General features: G+C 50.9%; 15 non-coding genes across 15 annotated transcripts; all 15 read right to left on the bottom strand.

Annotated features, from left to right (window-relative positions):
• Positions 1-1,431: 1,431 nt before the first annotated feature.
• On the bottom strand, positions 1,432-1,504 carry Trnaa-ugc. The gene has a single exon. It is a non-coding gene; the product is annotated as a tRNA-Ala (tRNA).
• Positions 1,505-2,467: 963 nt separating this feature from the next.
• On the bottom strand, positions 2,468-2,540 carry Trnaa-agc. Its single transcript has one exon. It is a non-coding gene; the product is annotated as a tRNA-Ala (tRNA).
• A 416-nt stretch (positions 2,541-2,956) lies between these two features.
• On the bottom strand, positions 2,957-3,029 carry Trnaa-ugc. The gene has a single exon. It is a non-coding gene; the product is annotated as a tRNA-Ala (tRNA).
• A 1,013-nt stretch (positions 3,030-4,042) lies between these two features.
• Positions 4,043-4,115, bottom strand: Trnaa-agc. Its single transcript has one exon. It is a non-coding gene; the product is annotated as a tRNA-Ala (tRNA).
• A 416-nt stretch (positions 4,116-4,531) lies between these two features.
• Trnaa-ugc lies at positions 4,532-4,604 on the bottom strand. Its single transcript has one exon. It is a non-coding gene; the product is annotated as a tRNA-Ala (tRNA).
• Positions 4,605-5,617: 1,013 nt separating this feature from the next.
• Trnaa-agc lies at positions 5,618-5,690 on the bottom strand. The gene has a single exon. It is a non-coding gene; the product is annotated as a tRNA-Ala (tRNA).
• A 416-nt stretch (positions 5,691-6,106) lies between these two features.
• Positions 6,107-6,179, bottom strand: Trnaa-ugc. The gene has a single exon. It is a non-coding gene; the product is annotated as a tRNA-Ala (tRNA).
• Positions 6,180-7,192: 1,013 nt separating this feature from the next.
• Trnaa-agc lies at positions 7,193-7,265 on the bottom strand. Its single transcript has one exon. It is a non-coding gene; the product is annotated as a tRNA-Ala (tRNA).
• Positions 7,266-7,681: 416 nt separating this feature from the next.
• Trnaa-ugc lies at positions 7,682-7,754 on the bottom strand. The gene has a single exon. It is a non-coding gene; the product is annotated as a tRNA-Ala (tRNA).
• Positions 7,755-8,767: 1,013 nt separating this feature from the next.
• Positions 8,768-8,840, bottom strand: Trnaa-agc. Its single transcript has one exon. It is a non-coding gene; the product is annotated as a tRNA-Ala (tRNA).
• A 415-nt stretch (positions 8,841-9,255) lies between these two features.
• On the bottom strand, positions 9,256-9,327 carry Trnaa-ugc. Its single transcript has one exon. It is a non-coding gene; the product is annotated as a tRNA-Ala (tRNA).
• Positions 9,328-10,316: 989 nt separating this feature from the next.
• Trnaa-agc lies at positions 10,317-10,389 on the bottom strand. The gene has a single exon. It is a non-coding gene; the product is annotated as a tRNA-Ala (tRNA).
• A 416-nt stretch (positions 10,390-10,805) lies between these two features.
• On the bottom strand, positions 10,806-10,878 carry Trnaa-ugc. The gene has a single exon. It is a non-coding gene; the product is annotated as a tRNA-Ala (tRNA).
• Positions 10,879-11,891: 1,013 nt separating this feature from the next.
• On the bottom strand, positions 11,892-11,964 carry Trnaa-agc. The gene has a single exon. It is a non-coding gene; the product is annotated as a tRNA-Ala (tRNA).
• A 416-nt stretch (positions 11,965-12,380) lies between these two features.
• Positions 12,381-12,453, bottom strand: Trnaa-ugc. Its single transcript has one exon. It is a non-coding gene; the product is annotated as a tRNA-Ala (tRNA).
• Between the last annotated feature and the right edge of the window lie 446 nt (positions 12,454-12,899).

Consider the following 12,899-nt stretch of genomic DNA (forward strand, 5'->3'; position numbering starts at 1 on the left):
GGTTGGTTGGTTTGCAGGGGTGAAGGGACCAGAGTACAAAGGCGCGGACACGTTCACATACGCAAGAGTTCCAAGTAGTTTCGATGCTCTGGTATTACGACTGCAAATTCCGTCCGTTTTTAACGTCTTAAATTGAAGGGACAGTCACAAGTTGCTCCGTTTTCACTCCATGTCGACAATCACACAGCACCTGAGGTAACAAGCACATCTGAAGACCCCATGTGCACTCGACTGTTCATGCCAACTCACTGCCTCGCACTTTACTACTGTGTACCACTCATGTCGTCCAACTGCAAAAGACTGGGCCACAACAACTTTCCGCGTCTCCATTGCACTGCGCAAACTACGAAACGCTCCCCAAACATGCCACTCACCCACGCAGACGACTTTTCCGACTTTACACGACGCTCACGCTAGTGACAGCCTTATTTAGAGCTTGACGTCGCACACAAGCGAATGAGCACATTTCGCCTACGACTTAGGCCGCCCTCCTAGTGTGGCTGTTCGGTGTCTGCAGGCAGCGAGGGGCTGCAAGCTTCCTGTGTTCGCGCCTATGTCACCTCTGCTTGCTTGTCAGAGACAGAGTATCGCAAAACATACAACTCACTCCATGAATTGATTGCTACGGCATCTGTCATCAGCAGTCACAACTAGCAACACCAGTAGCAGCCGACTGCACGTCAAGAATTGGAATGTGCAGTGGGATTTTTGTGAATTCGGCGCAAGGCTGATCTTTGCGACATAGGTTTGAGAATCTTATGGGAACACTTGTACTGTTTCTAAATTAAGTGTAGTGGTGGGAGGAGGGTGCTTCGTGCGCATTACAGCACGCTTGCATATTGTGGCTGCTAATCGTTGGCTCGTATCTGCCTTGACACATTTTCTGGCTGTGAATTATTCCACTTGCATGGCAGTGCGCGCATGTTGGTGTGTTAAAAATTCTGGAGGCGCTGGGTATCGATCCCAATACCTCTCGCACGCTAAGCGAGCGCTCTACCATCTGAGCTACGGCCCCTGCTGACGAACTGCGCTACATACAGCCATATCAATGGCACAGACCCTTGCACTCCCATTATTCCGCTGACAAACACTACTCTCAATGTGTCCGTGAGGGTGTCTTTCAGGTTTCCTGCATTCTGTATCGAATCGTAGTTGGCCAAAATCAAAGTGGCACGCACGACGTCGAAAATAGCGTTCGGCCAACGCTCTGAGGTAGACGAACGTGTTGTCCACTCTCTAGACTTCATTGAGGTTAGGCCGTTATACCTAAGGCAGATTTGCACTCGATGACACCTCGACAACAGCCGGTCCTCACATTTACGTCTTGCTCTCCTTACGTCAGTATACGAGTCTGTGACGCTGGCTTTGCAACATCTTGCGTGCCTTTAGGCTCGCCGCGACCAACACTTACCACGCACTGACCACAAAACATGGAGGCGCCGGGGCTTGAACCCGGGACCTTTCACATGCAAAGCGAACGCTCTACCAACTGAGCTACGCCCCCAAGCACAACCAAGCTGCGCTGTTCTCCGTTCTTTGCTACTCTTATGTGCACGGACACGATGGTTGGTTGGTTTGCAGGGGTGAAGGGACCAGAGTACAAAGGCGCGGACACGTTCACATACGCAAGAGTTCCAAGTAGTTTCGATGCTCTGGTATTACGACTGCAAATTCCGTCCGTTTTTAACGTCTTAAATTGAAGGGACAGTCACAAGTTGCTCCGTTTTCACTCATTGTGCACTCGACTGTTCATGCCAACTCACTGCCTCGCACTTTACTACTGTGTACCACTCTTGTCGTCCAACTGCAAAAGACTGGGCCACAACAACTTTCCGCGTCTCCATTGCACTGCGCAAACTACGAAACGCTCCCCAAACATGCCACTCACCCACGCAGACGACTTTTCCGACTTTACACGACGCTCACGCAACGCTCACGCTAGTGACAGCCTTATTTAGAGCTTGACGTCGCACACAAGCGAATGAGCACATTTCGCCTACGACTTAGGCCGCCCTCCTAGTGTGGCTGTTCGGTGTCTGCAGGCAGCGAGGGGCTGCAAGCTTCCTGTGTTCGCGCCTATGTCACCTCTGCTTGCTTGTCAGAGACAGAGTATCGCAAAACATACAACTCACTCCATGAATTGATTGCTACGGCATCTGTCATCAGCAGTCACAACTAGCAACACCAGTAGCAGCCGACTGCACGTCAAGAATTGGAATGTGCAGTGGGATTTTTGTGAATTCGGCGCAAGGCTGATCTTTGCGACATAGGTTTGAGAATCTTATGGGAACACTTGTACTGTTTCTAAATTAAGTGTAGTGGTGGGAGGAGGGTGCTTCGTGCGCATTACAGCACGCTTGCCAATTGTGGCTGCTAATCGTTGGCTCGTATCTGCCTTGACACATTTTCTGGCTGTGAATTATTCCACTTGCATGGCAGTGTGCGCATGTTGGTGTGTTAAAAATTCTGGAGGCGCTGGGTATCGATCCCAGTACCTCTCGCATGCTAAGCGAGCGCTCTACCATCTGAGCTACGCCCCCTGCTGACGAACTGCGCTACATACAGCCATATCAATGGCACAGACCCTTGCACTCCCATTATTCCGCTGACAAACACTACTCTCAATGTGCCCGTGAGGGTGTCTTTCAGGTTTCCTGCATTCTGTATCGAATCGTAGTTGGCCAAAATCAAAGTGGCACGCACGACGTCGAAAATAGCGTTCGGCCAACGCTCTGAGGTAGACGAACGTGTTGTCCACTCTCTAGACTTCATTGAGGTTAGGCCGTTATACCTAAGGCAGATTTGCACTCGATGACACCTCGACAACAGCCGGTCCTCACATTTACGTCTTGCTCTCCTTACGTCAGTATACGAGTCTGTGACGCTGGCTTTGCAACATCTTGCGTGCCTTTAGGCTCGCCGCGACCAACACTTACCACGCACTGACCACAAAACATGGAGGCGCCGGGGTTTGAACCCGGGACCTTTCACATGCAAAGCGAACGCTCTACCAACTGAGCTACGCCCCCAAGCACAACCAAGCTGCGCTGTTCTCCGTTCTTTGCTACTCTTATGTGCACGGACACGATGGTTGGTTGGTTTGCAGGGGTGAAGGGACCAGAGTACAAAGGCGCGGACACGTTCACATACGCAAGAGTTCCAAGTAGTTTCGATGCTCTGGTATTACGACTGCAAATTCCGTCCGTTTTTAACGTCTTAAATTGAAGGGACAGTCACAAGTTGCTCCGTTTTCACTCCATGTCGACAATCACACAGCACCTGAGGTAACAAGCACATCTGAAGACCCATTGTGCACTCGACTGTTCATGCCAACTCACTGCCTCGCACTTTACTACTGTGTACCACTCTTGTCGTCCAACTGCAAAAGACTGGGCCACAACAACTTTCCGCGTCTCCATTGCACTGCGCAAACTACGAAACGCTCCCCAAACATGCCACTCACCCACGCAGACGACTTTTCCGACTTTACACGACGCTCACGCAACGCTCACGCTAGTGACAGCCTTATTTAGAGCTTGACGTCGCACACAATCGAATGAGCACATTTCGCCTACGACTTAGGCCGCCCTCCTAGTGTGGCTGTTCGGTGTCTGCAGGCAGCGAGGGGCTGCAAGCTTCCTGTGTTCGCGCCTATGTCACCTCTGCTTGCTTGTCAGAGACAGAGTATCGCAAAACATACAACTCACTCCATGAATTGATTGCTACGGCATCTGTCATCAGCAGTCACAACTAGCAACACCAGTAGCAGCCGACTGCACGTCAAGAATTGGAATGTGCAGTGGGATTTTTGTGAATTCGGCGCAAGGCTGATCTTTGCGACATAGGTTTGAGAATCTTATGGGAACACTTGTACTGTTTCTAAATTAAGTGTAGTGGTGGGAGGAGGGTGCTTCGTGCGCATTACAGCACGCTTGCCAATTGTGGCTGCTAATCGTTGGCTCGTATCTGCCTTGACACATTTTCTGGCTGTGAATTATTCCACTTGCATGGCAGTGTGCGCATGTTGGTGTGTTAAAAATTCTGGAGACGCTGGGTATCGATCCCAGTACCTCTCGCATGCTAAGCGAGCGCTCTACCATCTGAGCTACGCCCCCTGCTGACGAACTGCGCTACATACAGCCATATCAATGGCACAGACCCTTGCACTCCCATTATTCCGCTGACAAACACTACTCTCAATGTGCCCGTGAGGGTGTCTTTCAGGTTTCCTGCATTCTGTATCGAATCGTAGTTGGCCAAAATCAAAGTGGCACGCACGACGTCGAAAATAGCGTTCGGCCAACGCTCTGAGGTAGACGAACGTGTTGTCCACTCTCTAGACTTCATTGAGGTTAGGCCGTTATACCTAAGGCAGATTTGCACTCGATGACACCTCGACAACAGCCGGTCCTCACATTTACGTCTTGCTCTCCTTACGTCAGTATACGAGTCTGTGACGCTGGCTTTGCAACATCTTGCGTGCCTTTAGGCTCGCCGCGACCAACACTTACCACGCACTGACCACAAAACATGGAGGCGCCGGGGTTTGAACCCGGGACCTTTCACATGCAAAGCGAACGCTCTACCAACTGAGCTACGCCCCCAAGCACAACCAAGCTGCGCTGTTCTCCGTTCTTTGCTACTCTTATGTGCACGGACACGATGGTTGGTTGGTTTGCAGGGGTGAAGGGACCAGAGTACAAAGGCGCGGACACGTTCACATACGCAAGAGTTCCAAGTAGTTTCGATGCTCTGGTATTACGACTGCAAATTCCGTCCGTTTTTAACGTCTTAAATTGAAGGGACAGTCACAAGTTGCTCCGTTTTCACTCCATGTCGACAATCACACAGCACCTGAGGTAACAAGCACATCTGAAGACCCATTGTGCACTCGACTGTTCATGCCAACTCACTGCCTCGCACTTTACTACTGTGTACCACTCTTGTCGTCCAACTGCAAAAGACTGGGCCACAACAACTTTCCGCGTCTCCATTGCACTGCGCAAACTACGAAACGCTCCCCAAACATGCCACTCACCCACGCAGACGACTTTTCCGACTTTACACGACGCTCACGCAACGCTCACGCTAGTGACAGCCTTATTTAGAGCTTGACGTCGCACACAATCGAATGAGCACATTTCGCCTACGACTTAGGCCGCCCTCCTAGTGTGGCTGTTCGGTGTCTGCAGGCAGCGAGGGGCTGCAAGCTTCCTGTGTTCGCGCCTATGTCACCTCTGCTTGCTTGTCAGAGACAGAGTATCGCAAAACATACAACTCACTCCATGAATTGATTGCTACGGCATCTGTCATCAGCAGTCACAACTAGCAACACCAGTAGCAGCCGACTGCACGTCAAGAATTGGAATGTGCAGTGGGATTTTTGTGAATTCGGCGCAAGGCTGATCTTTGCGACATAGGTTTGAGAATCTTATGGGAACACTTGTACTGTTTCTAAATTAAGTGTAGTGGTGGGAGGAGGGTGCTTCGTGCGCATTACAGCACGCTTGCCAATTGTGGCTGCTAATCGTTGGCTCGTATCTGCCTTGACACATTTTCTGGCTGTGAATTATTCCACTTGCATGGCAGTGTGCGCATGTTGGTGTGTTAAAAATTCTGGAGGCGCTGGGTATCGATCCCAGTACCTCTCGCATGCTAAGCGAGCGCTCTACCATCTGAGCTACGCCCCCTGCTGACGAACTGCGCTACATACAGCCATATCAATGGCACAGACCCTTGCACTCCCATTATTCCGCTGACAAACACTACTCTCAATGTGCCCGTGAGGGTGTCTTTCAGGTTTCCTGCATTCTGTATCGAATCGTAGTTGGCCAAAATCAAAGTGGCACGCACGACGTCGAAAATAGCGTTCGGCCAACGCTCTGAGGTAGACGAACGTGTTGTCCACTCTCTAGACTTCATTGAGGTTAGGCCGTTATACCTAAGGCAGATTTGCACTCGATGACACCTCGACAACAGCCGGTCCTCACATTTACGTCTTGCTCTCCTTACGTCAGTATACGAGTCTGTGACGCTGGCTTTGCAACATCTTGCGTGCCTTTAGGCTCGCCGCGACCAACACTTACCACGCACTGACCACAAAACATGGAGGCGCCGGGGTTTGAACCCGGGACCTTTCACATGCAAAGCGAACGCTCTACCAACTGAGCTACGCCCCCAAGCACAACCAAGCTGCGCTGTTCTCCGTTCTTTGCTACTCTTATGTGCACGGACACGATGGTTGGTTGGTTTGCAGGGGTGAAGGGACCAGAGTACAAAGGCGCGGACACGTTCACATACGCAAGAGTTCCAAGTAGTTTCGATGCTCTGGTATTACGACTGCAAATTCCGTCCGTTTTTAACGTCTTAAATTGAAGGGACAGTCACAAGTTGCTCCGTTTTCACTCCATGTCGACAATCACACAGCACCTGAGGTAACAAGCACATCTGAAGACCCATTGTGCACTCGACTGTTCATGCCAACTCACTGCCTCGCACTTTACTACTGTGTACCACTCTTGTCGTCCAACTGCAAAAGACTGGGCCACAACAACTTTCCGCGTCTCCATTGCACTGCGCAAACTACGAAACGCTCCCCAAACATGCCACTCACCCACGCAGACGACTTTTCCGACTTTACACGACGCTCACGCAACGCTCACGCTAGTGACAGCCTTATTTAGAGCTTGACGTCGCACACAATCGAATGAGCACATTTCGCCTACGACTTAGGCCGCCCTCCTAGTGTGGCTGTTCGGTGTCTGCAGGCAGCGAGGGGCTGCAAGCTTCCTGTGTTCGCGCCTATGTCACCTCTGCTTGCTTGTCAGAGACAGAGTATCGCAAAACATACAACTCACTCCATGAATTGATTGCTACGGCATCTGTCATCAGCAGTCACAACTAGCAACACCAGTAGCAGCCGACTGCACGTCAAGAATTGGAATGTGCAGTGGGATTTTTGTGAATTCGGCGCAAGGCTGATCTTTGCGACATAGGTTTGAGAATCTTATGGGAACACTTGTACTGTTTCTAAATTAAGTGTAGTGGTGGGAGGAGGGTGCTTCGTGCGCATTACAGCACGCTTGCCAATTGTGGCTGCTAATCGTTGGCTCGTATCTGCCTTGACACATTTTCTGGCTGTGAATTATTCCACTTGCATGGCAGTGTGCGCATGTTGGTGTGTTAAAAATTCTGGAGGCGCTGGGTATCGATCCCAGTACCTCTCGCATGCTAAGCGAGCGCTCTACCATCTGAGCTACGCCCCCTGCTGACGAACTGCGCTACATACAGCCATATCAATGGCACAGACCCTTGCACTCCCATTATTCCGCTGACAAACACTACTCTCAATGTGCCCGTGAGGGTGTCTTTCAGGTTTCCTGCATTCTGTATCGAATCGTAGTTGGCCAAAATCAAAGTGGCACGCACGACGTCGAAAATAGCGTTCGGCCAACGCTCTGAGGTAGACGAACGTGTTGTCCACTCTCTAGACTTCATTGAGGTTAGGCCGTTATACCTAAGGCAGATTTGCACTCGATGACACCTCGACAACAGCCGGTCCTCACATTTACGTCTTGCTCTCCTTACGTCAGTATACGAGTCTGTGACGCTGGCTTTGCAACATCTTGCGTGCCTTTAGGCTCGCCGCGACCAACACTTACCACGCACTGACCACAAAACATGGAGGCGCCGGGGTTTGAACCCGGGACCTTTCACATGCAAAGCGAACGCTCTACCAACTGAGCTACGCCCCCAAGCACAACCAAGCTGCGCTGTTCTCCGTTCTTTGCTACTCTTATGTGCACGGACACGATGGTTGGTTGGTTTGCAGGGGTGAAGGGACCAGAGTACAAAGGCGCGGACACGTTCACATACGCAAGAGTTCCAAGTAGTTTCGATGCTCTGGTATTACGACTGCAAATTCCGTCCGTTTTTAACGTCTTAAATTGAAGGGACAGTCACAAGTTGCTCCGTTTTCACTCCATGTCGACAATCACACAGCACCTGAGGTAACAAGCACATCTGAAGACCCATTGTGCACTCGACTGTTCATGCCAACTCACTGCCTCGCACTTTACTACTGTGTACCACTCTTGTCGTCCAACTGCAAAAGACTGGGCCACAACAACTTTCCGCGTCTCCATTGCACTGCGCAAACTACGAAACGCTCCCCAAACATGCCACTCACCCACGCAGACGACTTTTCCGACTTTACACGACGCTCACGCAACGCTCACGCTAGTGACAGCCTTATTTAGAGCTTGACGTCGCACACAATCGAATGAGCACATTTCGCCTACGACTTAGGCCGCCCTCCTAGTGTGGCTGTTCGGTGTCTGCAGGCAGCGAGGGGCTGCAAGCTTCCTGTGTTCGCGCCTATGTCACCTCTGCTTGCTTGTCAGAGACAGAGTATCGCAAAACATACAACTCACTCCATGAATTGATTGCTACGGCATCTGTCATCAGCAGTCACAACTAGCAACACCAGTAGCAGCCGACTGCACGTCAAGAATTGGAATGTGCAGTGGGATTTTTGTGAATTCGGCGCAAGGCTGATCTTTGCGACATAGGTTTGAGAATCTTATGGGAACACTTGTACTGTTTCTAAATTAAGTGTAGTGGTGGGAGGAGGGTGCTTCGTGCGCATTACAGCACGCTTGCCAATTGTGGCTGCTAATCGTTGGCTCGTATCTGCCTTGACACATTTTCTGGCTGTGAATTATTCCACTTGCATGGCAGTGTGCGCATGTTGGTGTGTTAAAAATTCTGGAGGCGCTGGGTATCGATCCCAGTACCTCTCGCATGCTAAGCGAGCGCTCTACCATCTGAGCTACGCCCCCTGCTGACGAACTGCGCTACATACAGCCATATCAATGGCACAGACCCTTGCACTCCCATTATTCCGCTGACAAACACTACTCTCAATGTGCCCGTGAGGGTGTCTTTCAGGTTTCCTGCATTCTGTATCGAATCGTAGTTGGCCAAAATCAAAGTGGCACGCACGACGTCGAAAATAGCGTTCGGCCAACGCTCTGAGGTAGACGAACGTGTTGTCCACTCTCTAGACTTCATTGAGGTTAGGCCGTTATACCTAAGGCAGATTTGCACTCGATGACACCTCGACAACAGCCGGTCCTCACATTTACGTCTTGCTCTCCTTACGTCAGTATACGAGTCTGTGACGCTGGCTTTGCAACATCTTGCGTGCCTTTAGGCTCGCCGCGACCACACTTACCACGCACTGACCACAAAACATGGAGGCGCCGGGGTTTGAACCCGGGACCTTTCACATGCAAAGCGAACGCTCTACAACTGAGCTACGCCCCCAAGCACTTGCTACTCTTATGTGCACGGACACGATGGTTGGTTGGTTTGCAGGGGTGAAGGGACCAGAGTACAAAGGCGCGGACACGTTCACATACGCCAAGAGTTCCAAGTAGTTTCGATGCTCTGGTATTACGACTGCAAATTCCGTCCGTTTTTAACGTCTTAAATTGAAGGGGACAGTCACAAGTTGCTCCGTTTTCACTCCATGTCGACAATCACACAGCACCTGAGGTAACAAGCACATCTGAAGACCCATTGTGCACTCGACTGTTCATGCCAACTCACTGCCTCGCACTTTACTACTGTGTACCACTCTTGTCGTCCAACTGCAAAAGACTGGGCCACAACAACTTTCCGCGTCTCCATTGCACTGCGCAAACTACGAAACGCTCCCCAAACATGCCACTCACCCACGCAGACGACTTTTCCGACTTTACACGACGCTCACGCAACGCTCACGCTAGTGACAGCCTTATTTAGAGCTTGACGTCGCACACAATCGAATGAGCACATTTCGCCTACGACTTAGGCCGCCCTCCTAGTGTGGCTGTTCGGTGTCTGCAGGCAGCGAGGGGCTGCAAGCTTCCTGTGTTCGCGCCTATGTCACCTCTGCTTGCTTGTCAGAGACAGAGTATCGCAAAACATACAACTCACTCCATGAATTGATTGCTACGGCATCTGTCATCAGCAGTCACAACTAGCAACACCAGTAGCAGCCGACTGCACGTCAAGAATTGGAATGTGCAGTGGGATTTTTGTGAATTCGGCGCAAGGCTGATCTTTGCGACATAGGTTTGAGAATCTTATGGGAACACTTGTACTGTTTCTAAATTAAGTGTAGTGGTGGGAGGAGGGTGCTTCGTGCGCATTACAGCACGCTTGCCAATTGTGGCTGCTAATCGTTGGCTCGTATCTGCCTTGACACATTTTCTGGCTGTGAATTATTCCACTTGCATGGCAGTGTGCGCATGTTGGTGTGTTAAAAATTCTGGAGGCGCTGGGTATCGATCCCAGTACCTCTCGCATGCTAAGCGAGCGCTCTACCATCTGAGCTACGCCCCCTGCTGACGAACTGCGCTACATACAGCCATATCAATGGCACAGACCCTTGCACTCCCATTATTCCGCTGACAAACACTACTCTCAATGTGCCCGTGAGGGTGTCTTTCAGGTTTCCTGCATTCTGTATCGAATCGTAGTTGGCCAAAATCAAAGTGGCACGCACGACGTCGAAAATAGCGTTCGGCCAACGCTCTGAGGTAGACGAACGTGTTGTCCACTCTCTAGACTTCATTGAGGTTAGGCCGTTATACCTAAGGCAGATTTGCACTCGATGACACCTCGACAACAGCCGGTCCTCACATTTACGTCTTGCTCTCCTTACGTCAGTATACGAGTCTGTGACGCTGGCTTTGCAACATCTTGCGTGCCTTTAGGCTCGCCGCGACCAACACTTACCACGCACTGACCACAAAACATGGAGGCGCCGGGGTTTGAACCCGGGACCTTTCACATGCAAAGCGAACGCTCTACCAACTGAGCTACGCCCCCAAGCACAACCAAGCTGCGCTGTTCTCCGTTCTTTGCTACTCTTATGTGCACGGACACGATGGTTGGTTGGTTTGCAGGGGTGAAGGGACCAGAGTACAAAGGCGCGGACACGTTCACATACGCAAGAGTTCCAAGTAGTTTCGATGCTCTGGTATTACGACTGCAAATTCCGTCCGTTTTTAACGTCTTAAATTGAAGGGACAGTCACAAGTTGCTCCGTTTTCACTCCATGTCGACAATCACACAGCACCTGAGGTAACAAGCACATCTGAAGACCCATTGTGCACTCGACTGTTCATGCCAACTCACTGCCTCGCACTTTACTACTGTGTACCACTCTTGTCGTCCAACTGCAAAAGACTGGGCCACAACAACTTTCCGCGTCTCCATTGCACTGCGCAAACTACGAAACGCTCCCCAAACATGCCACTCACCCACGCAGACGACTTTTCCGACTTTACACGACGCTCACGCAACGCTCACGCTAGTGACAGCCTTATTTAGAGCTTGACGTCGCACACAATCGAATGAGCACATTTCGCCTACGACTTAGGCCGCCCTCCTAGTGTGGCTGTTCGGTGTCTGCAGGCAGCGAGGGGCTGCAAGCTTCCTGTGTTCGCGCCTATGTCACCTCTGCTTGCTTGTCAGAGACAGAGTATCGCAAAACATACAACTCACTCCATGAATTGATTGCTACGGCATCTGTCATCAGCAGTCACAACTAGCAACACCAGTAGCAGCCGACTGCACGTCAAGAATTGGAATGTGCAGTGGGATTTTTGTGAATTCGGCGCAAGGCTGATCTTTGCGACATAGGTTTGAGAATCTTATGGGAACACTTGTACTGTTTCTAAATTAAGTGTAGTGGTGGGAGGAGGGTGCTTCGTGCGCATTACAGCACGCTTGCCAATTGTGGCTGCTAATCGTTGGCTCGTATCTGCCTTGACACATTTTCTGGCTGTGAATTATTCCACTTGCATGGCAGTGTGCGCATGTTGGTGTGTTAAAAATTCTGGAGGCGCTGGGTATCGATCCCAGTACCTCTCGCATGCTAAGCGAGCGCTCTACCATCTGAGCTACGCCCCCTGCTGACGAACTGCGCTACATACAGCCATATCAATGGCACAGACCCTTGCACTCCCATTATTCCGCTGACAAACACTACTCTCAATGTGCCCGTGAGGGTGTCTTTCAGGTTTCCTGCATTCTGTATCGAATCGTAGTTGGCCAAAATCAAAGTGGCACGCACGACGTCGAAAATAGCGTTCGGCCAACGCTCTGAGGTAGACGAACGTGTTGTCCACTCTCTAGACTTCATTGAGGTTAGGCCGTTATACCTAAGGCAGATTTGCACTCGATGACACCTCGACAACAGCCGGTCCTCACATTTACGTCTTGCTCTCCTTACGTCAGTATACGAGTCTGTGACGCTGGCTTTGCAACATCTTGCGTGCCTTTAGGCTCGCCGCGACCAACACTTACCACGCACTGACCACAAAACATGGAGGCGCCGGGGTTTGAACCCGGGACCTTTCACATGCAAAGCGAACGCTCTACCAACTGAGCTACGCCCCCAAGCACAACCAAGCTGCGCTGTTCTCCGTTCTTTGCTACTCTTATGTGCACGGACACGATGGTTGGTTGGTTTGCAGGGGTGAAGGGACCAGAGTACAAAGGCGCGGACACGTTCACATACGCAAGAGTTCCAAGTAGTTTCGATGCTCTGGTATTACGACTGCAAATTCCGTCCGTTTTTAACGTCTTAAATTGAAGGGACAGTCACAAGTTGCTCCGTTTTCACTCCATGTCGACAATCACACAGCACCTGAGGTAACAAGCACATCTGAAGACCCATTGTGCACTCGACTGTTCATGCCAACTCACTGCCTCGCACTTTACTACTGTGTACCACTCTTGTCGTCCAACTGCAAAAGACTGGGCCACAACAACTTTCCGCGTCTCCATTGCACTGCGCAAACTACGAAACGCTCCCCAAACATGCCACTCACCCACGCAGACGA

The sequence above is a fragment of the Schistocerca americana genome, chromosome 9 (genome assembly GCF_021461395.2).
Source record: "Schistocerca americana isolate TAMUIC-IGC-003095 chromosome 9, iqSchAmer2.1, whole genome shotgun sequence".
Lineage (NCBI taxonomy): Eukaryota > Metazoa > Arthropoda > Insecta > Orthoptera > Acrididae > Schistocerca > Schistocerca americana.